Source organism: Carassius auratus, chromosome 28, assembly GCF_003368295.1.
Source record: "Carassius auratus strain Wakin chromosome 28, ASM336829v1, whole genome shotgun sequence".
Taxonomy (NCBI): Eukaryota; Metazoa; Chordata; class Actinopteri; order Cypriniformes; family Cyprinidae; genus Carassius; species Carassius auratus.
In genome coordinates this window covers 26606129-26622360 of record NC_039270.1, presented here as the reverse complement: position 1 = coordinate 26622360, position 16232 = coordinate 26606129, and positions in this window count along the sequence as shown.

Below are 16232 nucleotides of genomic sequence, written 5' to 3'. Positions count from 1 at the left end.
AATGATCTTCAATCTAAAATGCAAATATCCTTCCTGAATGTAATGTGGTGATAACAAAAGTAAAAGAGAAATAAGATGTAGGTTGAATGCTCTACTATTTAACCCTTGTGTCATATTTACTTTGCATCATGTACAGTATGTCAGAGTTGTCCATTGAAAAAGGTCTTATCATGATTGTGGATTTCTGCCCCACAGGTTATAATTTTCAACTGGTTATTAATCAGGATGAATTTCATCACAACTGACCCAGTGACTGTATGTTATCTCAAATCTCATCAGGCTCTGCAGGTTGAGGCTGTTTCCCAGCAATCCTAGCTCTACCCTACTGGACTGGGGGGGCTGTTCGTTGCCCCTAATGAGATTGGTTCAAAGATCAGACTGCTTCTCCTGTGTGTGTGCTAATGGTGCCCAACCGGGCAGCAGAGAGCAGGCAGATGGTCTCGTTCAGCTCTGTGGCAGTGATCAAGTTTAATATGTACTGCATGGAGCTGGGCATACATTCGTCCAGAAGCAGCTCTGGATAACAGATGCCTTGTCCTGGGGATCTGTCAGGCCCATCCTGCTTTCCTTATCACTTGCTGTCTCTCTGCTCTCTATTTCAAGATTCAAAGATTCTAAGAACTTTATTAATCCCAGAGGGAAGTTGATATTTAAGACAGATGCCTTCGTCTTGCAGTCATGTGTGGGTAGAGAAATACCTCTTGCACAAAATTATACTTTACATTTTTTGTTGAAACTGTAATTTAACTTGCTTTCAACAAAGATGGCTTTTAGTCTCACATATTTGATATGAGCATGTAATGGAATTTGCGATTGTCTTTTCATCCCTATTGTGACATAAATCTAAGTGGAACAGCTTTTTGAATGAGAAAAAGAAGATGCGTCATTGCAAAGGGGCGTTCATGTTTAATTAAATATTTTTAAAAAAGTAACATGCTGCATGGAGGAATAACAATGTATTATTCCATTACAAATAGAAATTGTGAGTTTTGTTCCCATGGTAACTTTAAAAGTATATTGTAAAAACATGAAAATCCCCTCATGCCATTCCAAACCTTTATGACTCATAATGTTCCTCTTCAGTGGGCTTTTAAACATTGCAATGTGAACTTAAGAACCCTATTTATGAATGAATCATTAAAACCGGATTTGTGAACTGGATTAACCCAATTCATTGAAAAATTCAGATTCAAAAGAATGTTTAGTGACTAATCAAACTTCACTACTGCTCATGAATGAACAAAGAAGAGCTGAATAGTGACTGAAATTTAGATTTATTTTCATTGATGTTGACACGATATTTGGCATTTTTCATTTTTGTTAATATAACTCAAGTTGAAATATGAATGTTGTACTTTATTATACAGTACAAACCTAATTCGAGAGAAGCTGGGACATTTTGTAAAATGCAGTAAAATCTGTGATTTGTTCATTCTCTTTAACTTTAATTTCATAAACAATGCACAACAACAAAAAAAAAGATTTCCAAAGTTTTCACTCAGCAGTATAAATGTATTTTGTAAATGGGAACAAAGTTTGATTTTGATGGCTGCATCACTCTCCAAAAAAGTTGGGACAGAGGCACGTTTAACACTGTCACATCAACCTTCCTTTTAATTACAATGTTTCATTGTTTGGGAACTGAAGATAAGAATCGTTAGTTTTGCAAGCAAAATGTTTGTCCAGTCTCGCCAGTCTTCAAAAGCTCAGCAGTCTGTGATTGTAATTGTCTGATTCTCCTTTTCATAACTGGTCATACATTTTCAATAGGAGTCAGATCTGGACTGCAGGTAGGCCGGTCTAACACATTCACTCTGTCTCTACGATACCACGCTGCTTTTGCACATGCAGATTGAGAGCAGGCATTGTCTTGATCTAATAACCATAGACTTCTCATGAAAGTCATACTCTTGATGGCAGCATATGTCTCTGTACAATCCCAGTATGTGCCTCCATGTCAATAGTACCTTCTCACATATTGAAGTCACCCATGCTGTTTGCTCTGCTGCACCCCTATATAATGACAGACCTTTGCTTTGCTTCTGTTGCTAATGAAAATCTGGATGGTCCGTTTGGTCTTTGGGACTGAGATCTTGAAACCCTTTTTTTCCCAGAAACAAGTTGAAATGTGGACTCATCTGAGCACAGCACACATTGTCACTTGACTTTTTGACTATCTGAGTTGAGCTCTGGCCCAGAGAACCCGGCAGCATCAAGCATATAATTGATTTATGGCTTTCTCCAAGAGTTGCATTTCTTGATGCAGCAGCAGACTGTGTTCTGTGACAGTAGTTTGCTGAAGTACTCCTGAGCCCATGTGGCTATATTTAACACCGCAGCATGAGGGTTTCTTATGCAGTGCCATCTGAGAGCTCAAAGATCAAGCAAATTTTCCTGCCTTGCCCTACATGTACTGTGATTTTTCTGGATTCCCTGAATCTTTTCACAATATTATGTATGGTAGTTGGTGAAATGCCTAAATTCTTTGCAATTGTGCACTGCAAATGTGATTTTTGATTTGTTTGACACTTCTCTTGTGAAATTGAGTGTGACGAGCCATGATCCAGCTTTGCATGCAAAGAATGAGATGCTCCTTTCATACCCAAACATGATAACTTGACCTAATACCATTTCACCTGCTTACTGTGAACTGTTTCAAAACAGTTTAACGTGGATATTCTATAACCTTTTCACTTTTATTTTGCCTCTGTCCCAACTTTTTTGGAGAGTGATGCAGCCATCAAAAACAAAATTTCTTCATATTTAAAAATACATTTACACTGGTCAGTAAAAACTTTGGAAATCTTTTCTTTGTACTTTTGTCATTTAAGTAAAAGTTAAAGAGAATTAACATATCACAGATTCTTGATTTTATTGCATTTTACAAAATGCCCCAACTTATCTGTCATACACAAGAAATAAAGTCGCACTTTTTTTTAAGCTCCAATTCTCATCAGTAGCAAACCATTGACTACAACCTTTACCTAAAAAAACGAATCATTAAGGAAGTTGTTAAGGATTTGGGGTGTAGAATATGGTCATGCAGAATATGTGCTTTATAAGTAATAATAAATAGCCAATATGTTTATAATAGGCATGCTAATATCAACTATTGTGACAATTGGTCCGAATATTAAAGGGTTATCAGAAATCATTTTTTTGGTGAAACTCTTTTAAAAGTACAAATCAGGAATATAACAAGTAAGTGTTAGATACAAACAAATCCATGGTAAACCGAATGTAAAATTGAGCCGACTGCTGGCATTGTCTTTATTAACAAAGCTTCACAGCTAACAATTGAAATACTATATTCCCAAGCTCATTCATATTTTGTTGTGTCTTTTGATTCTGATTATCTCATTGTATGTCTGTTCACCCCACCCTGAGACCTATATCCATGGAGATTACTTACAAAAGTGGGCTATTGTGGCAGCTTGAACTTCCAGTTTCAGCCAAGAGTCAGTTTCATTGTCAGTGCCCTTGTTTGGATAGACGAGAAGCCACACTGATAGCGCTGCATGAATATATGAGGAATGTACTGAATATATTAGCAATGCACTGCAAGCTCCTTATCAACATCCGGCTATCAGTGTGCTCTATCTTAGAGAACAGCTCCAGCTGCTAGCTAAAGTGCAATGTTAAGCTTAAGTGGAGGCACTACTTGAGCTTGACGAGGTCTATGAGCTGGAACACACTGCAGTGGATGGAAGAGACTGTGCTGCAGAGAGTCCACTGGAGAATGGAAGATAACAGAAGGCTGTACTTTTACTAGCCTTTAACTTGACTCACATATGTTTATCTCTGGACAGTTGGTCACAACACAATGATGGTGCACTGGTGAAATCCATTTTATTTTACTATTTTTATGTACTATTTTTATTTTATGTTGATATATATATATATATATATATATATATATATATATATAGGATATATTTAGGATATATTTACTTATTTACTGTCTATGATGTCATGTACACTCTACATTGTTTTTGTTTGGTTTTTTTGGACCAGAAAAAAGTAGACAAATTAAAAATATATTTATCAGTTAATTAGTAATCACAAATGAAAATAACTATTTATTCATAATATATCATTTGTATTAGTAAATAGTAGTATTAAATGGAAAACTTCATTTTTTGGGTTCTATTTATTTATATACAATTTTGTTAAGTGATTATTTGTATTATCATATTGTACATTAACATTTTAAGTTTAAAAAAACTGTAGGTTGTCTATGATGATTGACTGATCGACAGATTTCCCCACAGTTTGCTTGATTGGTACAACGCTAGATTTCTAACCATTGACGTCCTGAGGATAAGATGTTCTATAGTCGTTCCAGACAACGATTAATCAGCTGGGTTTGAGTGTCTGCTGATGCAGCATTAAAGCACTTCATTACATGGATGAGTGGTCTTAATCTATCCTGCCAGTCCTTAAACCACAGAGCCCTCATTACTGCTACTCCACAGGCTCATCCTCCTCTCTCAGTATCCATCCTGCAAGACCACAGACTTAATCTCAGTCCAATATACCATTTCCTCCAATACAGACATTGGCCAAGTGGTTTTATCTGTTGTGAAGTGATGATGGAGATTCCCTGGCACTGAACTACATCACATACTGGAACGTCACAGTGCTCATGAATCGCTGCAGGAGTCGCCTCCAGATGCTGTGCATCACAATCACTGTGTGAATTGGGGCAAATCTCCAGGGCTAAAGATGAAGGGACAAAATGATAAGTAGCAGACTAGTAGTCCCGCAGGCCCACCCTGGTTCAGCAATGATTTCATTTTTACCCAGGCAGTCGCTAACATTTGTAGAATTAAGATTGTAAGATTTGTAGATTTGGCCCATAGCGTCTGAGTGCAATTAAGATGACTAATCTCAAAAAGTGAACAGCTGGCATCACAGAGAGGGATTTTTCATTGTATGCTTTCAAAAAATGCTTTCTTTTTGGCACTGGATGGGTCGACAGTGTCCTGTCCCTAGATCTGTGTACTCTCGGAAAATGTTTCCAACACAAAGAGGATGCTTTCATTATGACGATAACTTGGATAAGGTTTGAATGTCTGTATATCTTGTCAACTAATGGAATTTATGATTGCTGCTGGATGGGATCTGCTCGGGGTGACCCTGTGGTGTTGGCTCCTCACGGACATTTGTCAAACGCTCTGTAATGGAAACAGAGTGTCAGTATTTTGAAATAATTCTAAGGGATTGCACATAATAAGCCAAATCCTGCTGACATGCTTTTCAGCGAAGCACAACAAGTAGCACTAGATGCAGAAAGAGTCCTGCGTGCAGTTCAGAATGATTTTATAGGGATAGTTCACCCAAAGAATGACTATTCTGTCATTAATTACTCACCATCATGTCATTCCAAACTTGACCTTCTTTATTCTGTGGAACACAAACGAAGATATTTTGAAAACATGAGGTTGAGTAAATGACAGAATTTAGATTTTTGGGTTACCTATCCCTTTAAGTAAAGAAATATCAATTTAAACTCATTTAAGTAATAGAACATGAAGACTCCGTTCCCTCTCTCCAAGTCATGAAAGATGTAACATCTTTAGTAGTTACTCTCTCTGACTGATGCTGAATCAATGAGAAGTCAGTCATTGTTATTCAGAAAATGCAGTGAAATATTGCTTATTCCCAACACATATAATAAAGCATGGTTAATTATCTCTAGAACTTGACTATGAATTAGAAGCTTAGATAAATCTTTTGCTGCAAAAACAGAGTACTTGTGCACATGCATAAGCGCGCACACACACGGCTCTCTGTAATTTGAAGTTGTGATTTTAATTAGGATAGCATTAATGATAAAGAGAGGCTGTAATTTGCTGGTGGGTAATAGATCTATGAAATAAACAATACAGCCTCATTTGACCCAGCATTTGTTATAGTTGTTGTGTGAACTGTGCAAAGTAGTAATAGGACCTGATACAATATTTTTTACTAAGTTACAATTAAAATATGATGATATTTTGGCAATAGCTCCATGGAAACAGGCCTTAAGGATTCAGGGCAACAAAGCTGTTGATAAAGCTTACTGAGTGTGTTGGACATATCAAGGCTGTGCTTTCGTAAATCTTGGAGTGACCATGATGGGATGTGCAAATCCTAGGTCACTGGCATATCTTTGTCTTGTTTACTCTCAGTCTGTTTTGACCTTTCTGTGTCTGTCTGTTTTTTTTTTTTTGTATCATCTCCTCTCTTGCCAAATTCTGAACTCTTTGATTATTAATTATGCTTGTTGGTATGTTTTAAGTATGCATCCAGACTGCCATGTTGGAGTTGCTTTTGAACCTTTTGTTCATTGAAAGTTGTTTTGAAAGTCTTTAGAAGTACATTTTAACCAAAAGGAATAGCTTTTGGCATCTATTACATTTATACCTGAAAACAGCTGTCTGGCTAGCACTTCTTTGCCATTTTTTTTTTTTTTGAAAAATAGTTGTTTTCTATTTTAATATAATTTCAAATGTAATTTATTCCCGTGTTGACAATGCTGAATTTTAATCACTTCATTACTTCAGTTTTCATTCTCATATGATCCTTCAGAAATCATTCTAATATGCTGTTTGATGCTCAAGAAACATATAGTTCAAAAGAACAGCATTTATTTGAAAAAAAAAGGTTTAGTTTGTATAATCATTTAATTTTGTGGAAACTTACATTTTGTTGTAATGTATTATAAATGTCTTATCTCTCACTTTTGATCAGTTTAATGCAGCCTTGCTGAATAAATGCATGCAGTGGTGGATGCAGTCTCGCTGCAGAAATCGTAAGAGTCGTAAGACTATTGTCTTGATAATGTAGTATAGTAGTATTCAGCCTCTGTCTGTAGATGCTCTGAATGTGACTTCCTGCATAATTTCATTAGTTCTCTATCACATTCCTGGGCAGAAATCCTAAACCATTAAATGCATTACTTTAACTTTCCTCTTGGTCTACATTCTGGATTATTTACTGCGAAACCATTTGTTTTTCTCAACAAAATGCCAGCTTTTGAACATATGGATGCAATTACATGTAGGGTAGTGTGTTTTTAAAATGGCAGTATCATGCTTTGAAAGCAGTTTATATAGAGACTCGGAATGAAAGGGTGGGCTCCTGCGGCGATGTTGTTTTTATCTTCAGCTCTGTGATATGTTGTGCAGTAAGATGTCATTGGTAATTGCAGTGAATAAAGACTGAGTCTGGAGGCTGTTTACTAGCTGAGATGTGCAGCCTGCCTCGGCCTTGCCCCGGCTGTTTTTGTGTGCTGGTGAGAGCTGGCAGACTGTTTCGTGTGAAGAGTTTTGTTTACATTGCCCACCATCCCATGCTTGTTTGTGTCCATCATTCTCAACCCCCACTTTATTTGTCTTGTCACTGTGGTGGTAATTGTGGATGAGATTGGTGAGAGGTGGTTTGTTTAGAATGGATGTTTAAGTAGTCTGGCTTGTGGGGGACGGTATGATTTTAAGGCACACTTAACACTAAACACTGAATTCCCCATGTTAGAAAGATAAAGAGGCATGGAGAACCACTTTAGACTGGGCTGGAATGACCAGGACACACAGGAGGTGCAGGGTATCCCTGGGATTATTTCATGTGCCCAACCACCTAGTGTATGTGAAATGATGGGAACAACAGTATTTCCAAAAGATTATTTATGAAAATGTTTTCAGTACTTGACCAAATGGCACAGTAGTTAGCATAATATATAATTCATATAATTTTCGTAAAAAAGTAATACGATAGTAAAGTAATACAATGAATTCTTTATATAGTATAAATACGTTAAACTTAATATTAAGCCGGGACACATTAAACTGCTTAAAAGTGACAAAGACAGACATTTATAGTGTTGCGATATATTCTATTTCAGGGCCGTATTTTGAACTTTCTATTTATCAAATAATTAAAAAATATCTATATAACAGTTTCCACTAAAATATTAAGCAGCACAACTGTTTTCAAAGGAATCTTTCTCGAGTACCAAAACATTTCTGAAGGATCGTGTGACACTGTATCTGGAGTAATGACTACTGAAAATTCAGCTTAACTATCACAGGAATAAATTGTGTTTTATAATATATTCAAAATGAAAACTTATTTTAAACCGTAATAATATTAATATAATATAATTTATATCCGTATATATTAGGAATGTAACGATACGCGTATTCGTATTGAACCATTCGGTACGAGGTTTTCGGTTCAGTACGCGGTACGCATTATGTACCGAACGGTTCGTTGGTACTAATTAATTATATTTGGAAAATAAAAATAAATTGTGAAATATAATATGATATGCGTTCAACAAGGTAGCCCAATAACCCAAATGACGTAACAGGCAACGCCCCTGACACCCCAAAGAAGAAAAAAACACCAATTTACCGAACCGTGACACCAGTGTATCGTATCGAACCGAACCGTGAATTTTGTGAACCGTTACACCCCTAGTATATATATATATATATATATATTTTTTTTTGCAGTAGAAATGCATGTATATGTGAATAAATTAGAATAAGATGCTTCTTTCAAAACATTTCAAATACCTTACCAATCCTGATCTTTTGAATGGTAGTGAATATTGTATTGGAAGTAGTTAGAGTAAATTTAATATATGTACTTGCATTTATTTTTGTATTATAAAAAATGTAATTAAATGTTTTGTTAAACTTATTTAATATCCCAAATTCATAAACATTAAAACGGGGGTTCCAACCTACATAAGTACACAACTTGTACACAATTAGCAGGTGAATGAGACTTCGAGAGCTTTAGAGACTGTGGAGTTCATGGAAGCGTGTTGTCGGTCTCATCTTCTCTGTGTCACAGGCTCTCGGCTCATTACTGCAGGGTGTTCAGTGTAAGAGAGCAGAGTTCAGGCTATTACTGTCAGAACTGGCCTTTACAATGCTGAGGACATTTCTTCAAAACCACAGGCTCTATGTGACCTGGATGTCCCACATGCTGAGAGAGAGATATCGAAATTGGGAGAAAAAAATAGCAAGACAGCCGACACTGCCAGGGCAGGAGGTGCTTACATGCATCAACTTTGCGGTTTCTCTGTTTTTGCATTTTGTGTAGAAGCATCAGTTTTTGTCTTTTCAGAATAGTCCTGACTCTTGCTTACACATCAATAAGGAACCCTGCAGGACAGACGCAGAGCTGTATTTATGGCCAGGCTCTGGCATTGCTGCAAACTTGGGCTAATTTAATTGCATCATCTCCATCAAAGCACAGCAGAATCACCTCACAGGATCCAGAAAGCAGATGCAGTATGTAAGAGTTACAGGTTATGTCTCAGAAGGTTTTATTTAAAATTGACAAAAATAATAAAAAATAAATAAGGCCAATGGTTTTTAAGATGGTTGCCCACACGTCTTATCCAGTAGTAACACTGTTGACACATACTATACTAATGTGCACTTTATCTGCCCTCATTACAGTGTGTTTTAGCCAGGCGAGATGCGACAGGGCGTTGCATCCAGCTTGAAGTAATTTGTCTGTCCACACTGAACGTGAAACAAGAACAGCCAGTCAACATAGCTCACTTTCATATGCAGTAATGTGAATTTTCCAATTTCAGTGACACACTGCAGAAACAGAAACCAAGTCATCAACAAAATTTCCTACTTTTTATAGTGATTGGTTATAGTGATTGGCCCTCAGAGGTCACAGCTAAACAAAGAACCTTAACTCTTTTCATTTGTTACACAAGGCCACGCTGTCTATGATAAAATTCTTATTTTGTGTGTTTGTGTATGCCCAGGGTGCCACACATAATATTTCTGATGTAAACAGCCTTAAAATATATATTGTTAGTCACATGGTTCATTAGAAGTGAACGCTGCAATTTCTGTCAAAATTACAATATTGTTAAAGATTTTTTAGATGGCAAACATTTATGTTTATTTTTGAGCATTTTAAGTATTTAGCTTCTTTTATAATAAATGAGTCCAAATTTTGTATATTGCACATTTGGAAAATTTCATTTAAAATTCTATATTAATACACAAACATTCAAAAGTTTGCAGTCAGTAAAAAATTTGTATTAGTTTTTTTTGGGGACAAATTATTATCAGCAATTTTCAGCAAGGGCATGTTAAATTGATCAGAAGTGACAGTAAATAAAAACATTATGACATTTAAGACATAAATGTTTACATTTAGAATCCTAAAAAGAAAAAAATATTAAACCGCACAATGGTTTTCAACAATGATATTTTTGAGCAGCAAATCAGCATACTAGAATCATTTCTTAAAGACCATATGTGACACTGAAGAGTACAGTAATTGTCCGTTGATGCTGAAAATTCAGCTTTGACATCACAGAAATTAATTACATTTGAATATATATTCAAATAGAAAAGTTGTTTAAATTGTAAAAACACTTTACAATATTAATGTTTTATAACATAAATGCATCCATAGTGGGCCCGAAGGGAAAAAATACTGATACTGTCTGTAAGTGAAGTTATTAAACGTAATTTCGAGTAGAATATCCTCTCTGAGCCCCTCTATAGCAGACAGCAAGCCAAATCTGTTTACCACTTACCCTAAGAGTATACGGGCACACAAACTCTTGAACTTTAAACTGGGTGTTTGAAGATTTTTAACTACCAGTGTTTTTGTTTACAGTTTACTCCTATACTGACACCTTGTGATGTGAATGTAGCATCACGCTAATATAAAAGTCCTGGCAATTGATGCCACTAGAGAATGATGTATTTTGTGTCTTGTCTGGTGTGATTACAATTGTGATCGGCCACCATGAGGCGACTTGCTATATGTGCAGCTTTTAATAGCCTACCGAAATGACTCGACTTGACTCATGTGAGTGCACAAGATTTCAGAAAGAAGTTGAACGCTTAGTGAAACTTTAAATGGTTTTAAATCAGAGCACTTTTTTGCTGTTTGTGAAGAACACGAGTGGTGTATTTCTTCAGTCGCTTGTCAAATGAATAAAATATAAGACACAGAAATGCTCCGGTAAATATTTATGTCCCGTATTTCAGGCCTGACATTTACCCAGACAGTGTGTTCAAACCGCATTCCTCTGTTGTTTGGAGGATGACCTCTACTGTGAGAAGACATGAGCCCTCTTTTTGTCTCTATTCCTTTCACCCTCTCTATTTGCTTTGCCTGGAGGAGAATCAGACGAATAAAATAGCAATATAATCCAAAGTTTGCTGCGTTTATTCTCATTACACTATGGCTGAATCCATGAATGACCCAGAGAAATGGAGACCTCCAGCCCTATAGGACCCCACCTGCAGTGGCCTTTCACAACCAGTGTCCTCTCTACCTTCAAAGACTGCAAACTCTTTGAAGCTTGTGATATGTCTGTGAGAGCTGGCAAGCCTTTTAGTTTATCACGAGCCAAGGAGAACAATAACAAAACCACGGTGAAACCCAACACACATCAAGAAAAATAGATACTTTTATTCCATGCTATTATAGCCATTATGGTGGCCACTAAATTGCTTAATGGCAGTTATGCCTTGGCTTTGGAGAGCTTTCTGTGGTGTTTTGCTTAAATAGTTGATCTTGTGATGTTTGCAATGTTTTCCTCCTAATACTATGCCACACACAGTCTGCTGTTTACTGCAGTAACAGGGGCGCTGCACGTTTGTGCAATATGCAATCGCATCTCTTTGCTAAGCTCTTGGTCCACACATAGCAAAGCTCCTCCGCCTGTGGTACAAATTGAGATAGATGAGGTTGATGTTTGCTTTGAATTGGAAAGCAGTCTGTTGTTGGAATTCGAGCATGGCTCTTGTATACAAGACTGTGTTATTTGAGACGGTGGTGTTAAGCTTTGGCACATAGTGATACTTCACTAAAGCATATAAGGAGTTGCGCTCTTGATTGTTGACTTAGTTGACATATCCATTGGCCTGTGTTTGACTGGAGGCTACCGTTACTCATGTTTGTAGATGTTTGTAGAGCGTCTCAGCTATTTATAGGGATACGCTGAAGACTGCCCTGAAACAGCGGCATGAGTTCAAAGGAGGCCTTGCACAAGTTTGTTCTCTCAGAACATGCACCATTGTGTGTCTTCAGATGAATATTGACAAAGTGAAGATTGTGCAGATGTTCATAGGCTGTTGCATTGGGTTGTTGAGGCGTGCTTTAAGTAAACATGGAGAGAATCGACCGTTTACGTTCTTTATAAATGTCTGTGGTGATATTGTGGACTTCATTGTAGAGAAAAAAGGAGCTTTGAAATCTTTCATTATGCATTTCTATAAAAAAAAGTACATAAAAATAGTAGCTACCAAAACTGATGTTCAAATCCCTGTTGACTGGTTAAATAAAATGAAGTATTTTAAGGTTTTGAGATCACAGCATCTCTCAAACAAGAGCAAGAGCATCGCTTGTTTTAAAGACTGCTGGACGCGATGAAATGGGGGAGGGGATTAGCTCATGAATATTAATTAAGACATGCTGAAATAATTTAGCTTGTTCTTTTATTGTGTTGATAAAAAATAACATATGAAGTGCATTGATCAGATGATGAAATCTGTATAAAAAAGTGTGCATCTTTAGGATTTTGTGTTATGAAAAGAGCTCTGTATTTAAAATGGGTGGTTCATTCTTAAATTTGTAGAAACTTATCTTCATGCTGTTGAAACACAAACCAGAAGACATCAAGTGCAGTGAAAACTGTGAATAGAAAATAAAAAAATACCACAAGTATCTTTTATAAATTTTAACAATTATATTACTGTCTGTTTTAACCAATTTAGTAATTTTTTTTAACAAAAGTAAAATTTTTAAGTATTAATTTATAAAAAAACAAAAACAAAAAACAAACACGTACTGACAGCAAACTGAACGGTAGTGTATTTGATAATAATAATGTCAATAATAAATAATAAAAATAATAAAAAAACTATATTTTTTACTTCATTCCTAGCTGTTGGTCTGCCAATTTTTTTTATTCAATTGATAAACACATTGGCTGTGCATTTTTCACCTAAAGTAAATAGGATTCCAATCTGCCCTAATTAGGGGTTGCACGACTACTGATTTCTGTCTAATTAGTCAATTTCTTGTTTAAAAGATTTACTCAACTACTCGTGGTTCATGCTACTGTAAATGAAAAGACATTAAATAGTTCTTATCAATAAACGCTTATTAATTCATAGCCTATTGCTTTTTTTTTATTACACATGTAAAATAATAATTATGACATTACACATTAAAATATTCATGTAACAGCCAGTATTTATATTTAGATTTTGTATTTGTATCTGTATCAATCACAAAATTATTTGTATCTGCATTCGGATAAAACCAGGTGGACCGTCGTTACAGTCACTTGATAAGACCGTTATGACCGTTATCTTTTTTTCATAATTTTCACTGAACAAATATTTTAAACTAATTAAACTAAAATAATTATTAATTTCTAAAAATATATTTAACATGCAAGCAGAGATGTCATGACATACATTAAGTGATCATTTGAACACGACTGAATTATTACATTACATATTTTAATTTTACATGCAACATAGATAAAGTCATAGAAAGTAACAGCTACATGCAATATTGTAATCCTAAAATTCACGTTGTACTTGCAAACTCTTTGCATGCATCTGATGCAAACTCTTTGCGTCGCTCCCATTGAGAACAACAACAAAACAATACGCTAGCAGCGGGGAAAAACGTTTTAGTGGACAGGTGGCCTAAATGGATAAGTTGCATTTGTGAGAGATGTGTTCTGGAGAGAACATATTGCTGTGGATGCTTTTTGCAATTGATAAGTTCATGACTGCTCAAAGTATTAAATATGCACATACATTCCACCACTGGATGACCATTCATTATAACGCACACATTGCATAACAGCTGGAGATTGGATTTGTCTGTATTAGATACTGTACAACCCTGCGTAAAACTGTTTTATAAAGTGCCCGAGACAATAATAGCACTGACAAAAAGCATATTCTCACCACAAATGATGACTGTGCTCACACGGCGTTTTGTCTTTGATTGACAGATGCTCCATCGCCCCTGATCCATGTGACATAACACTCGTTTGTGCTTCAGTTCTTCACTCCTTGATCTGAAGTCTTAGAGACCTTCAGTGGAGCCGGAGAACTGCTGGATCACTGTTTCTAAGCCAGTCTTAATTTAGCAGTTATAAGATCTGGCGTAGTAATTTGGGGGGCTGCGTGCAGTGCCTGTGACTGACAAGCTACTACGAATGACTCTGCATTTCTTGAGATTTTTAAAACTCACAATGGCAGTATTTGCATATTTCCAAGAATGTCATGTTTATGAAGTAGCACATAAAAACCAAATCAAATCCGTCACCAGAGCGTGGAACCTCTCCTTCAGTCTGAGAATGTCTGTGAGCATCTATAAACATCTGAGTCATACACTCTATTCCAATTCTATTCTGAGTGATTCCAGCTTCAGTGATTTGAAAACACTTGCGGGATAAGCTTGAAATTCTTATTGCAAAATAACAGCTCTAAAATTCACAAAAATTCTTATTGCATTATATTCTCAATATCAAAAGAACAGAGTACAGTACAAATAAGATTTTAAATATTTGGAGAAATTCACTTGTTTACAGATATTACCTGTTCACATTTATTGCATTATTTTAGTTGGTTTGTGAGGCACTTTTCTGACAAGCTAATTGTAAAGGAGTCTATAAACTGCAAAGGCAACACAGAAGTGTAATTGTTTTTGAACCATTAACCCCCAGATATAATGACCAGAATATGTGAAAGCAGCTATTTTTACTGTGAACAACATATTGTGATATTATGTACTTTTATATTACTTCTAAATCCAGTTATTACAATACAAAGGGAAATATTTACTTTCTATAAAGTTGTCAGTGCATATTTTTCTCCATCCAATATTCAGGTTTATTGGTGAAGCTCTCTTCACTATAAATATCTTTCCAAATATATTAAAACAATATTGTATACAACACATTAACTTGACAGTATGCACTTGCAAATTAAAACCCCCTGATGTTTACCATAACAGTTGAGTTTTATATGTGGTTTCCAGCAGCGTGTCACTGTCTCTCTCTAAACAATCTGATTGCCTAGAGAATTACTTTGTGTAATATGAAAGTCTCTTTTTTTATGGTGTGAGAATATTGTCTGATGGATGAGGCGGTGGGTGAGTCTAAGCACACTGAAGATATTTTGTGCTGGCAGTGGTCCCGCTGTCCCTTATCACCTCCCCACTTCTTTCATGGGCATCAAAAATGACAAAAGACTCCCATACCCTATTAGAGAGAGTGACAAGAGGGCAAAGACAGGCCGAATAGTATTTCAGATCTTTTGAGGCCACACATTGACCTTCTGACCTCAGTAAAGTGCTTGTGACACCACTGTATGTATGTATTACATCATTTCTTCTTTCGTGGCATTGTGAAGAGGTTTAAAAGTGTGAATCATCACCCCCCCCCCCCCCAAAAAAAAAAAACTTCAGAAAGAATTGAGCCTGAACAGATGATGCTCAATTCTTTCTGAAGGTTTTTAGTTTTTGGGATGCTTCACTCTTTTAAACCTCTTCATTCCATTTGTTCTCTCTGTGGGAGTTCCAAGGTCCAAGGTTCTGATTGGGATCTTTTAACTGAGGATTTTTGTGCTGTGGACGGAGAATGATGTAATTGTCACTGATGGGCAGATTCTATTGATTCTATTTTCATTTCTGTGCAAAGTTTCATATAGCCTTTCATCTGGAACTACTGTAGATGGACCAAATATCATGGATTCTTTTGTGAACAACATTTTTGAAGAATTGAAGATTTATTATTGGCATTTTTGCCTTTATTATGATAGGACAGATCAGAGATGACAGGAAGTGAAGTGGGAGAAAGAGAGGATTGGTAAAGGTCCTCTGGTCAGAACCAATGTTCAATTCTGTCATTATTTACTCACTCTCATGTGAATCCAAACCCATATTTAGTTTTTTTGTTTTCCCCCTGAAACAAAGATGGAGAATTTAGATGCACAGTATATCTCTATTATATTAGTTTTCCGCCAGTAGTAGACATATTTTAGCTAAATTTTTGTAGAATATTTGCTGTTTTAATTGTGCTCATTTCCTGCATTTTTAGATTTAGAACATTTACATATTATATTATATTATATTATAATTAGGGCCGGGACTCGATTAAAAAAATTTATCTAATTAATTAGAGGCTTTGTAATTAATTAATCGAAATTAATCGCATTTTA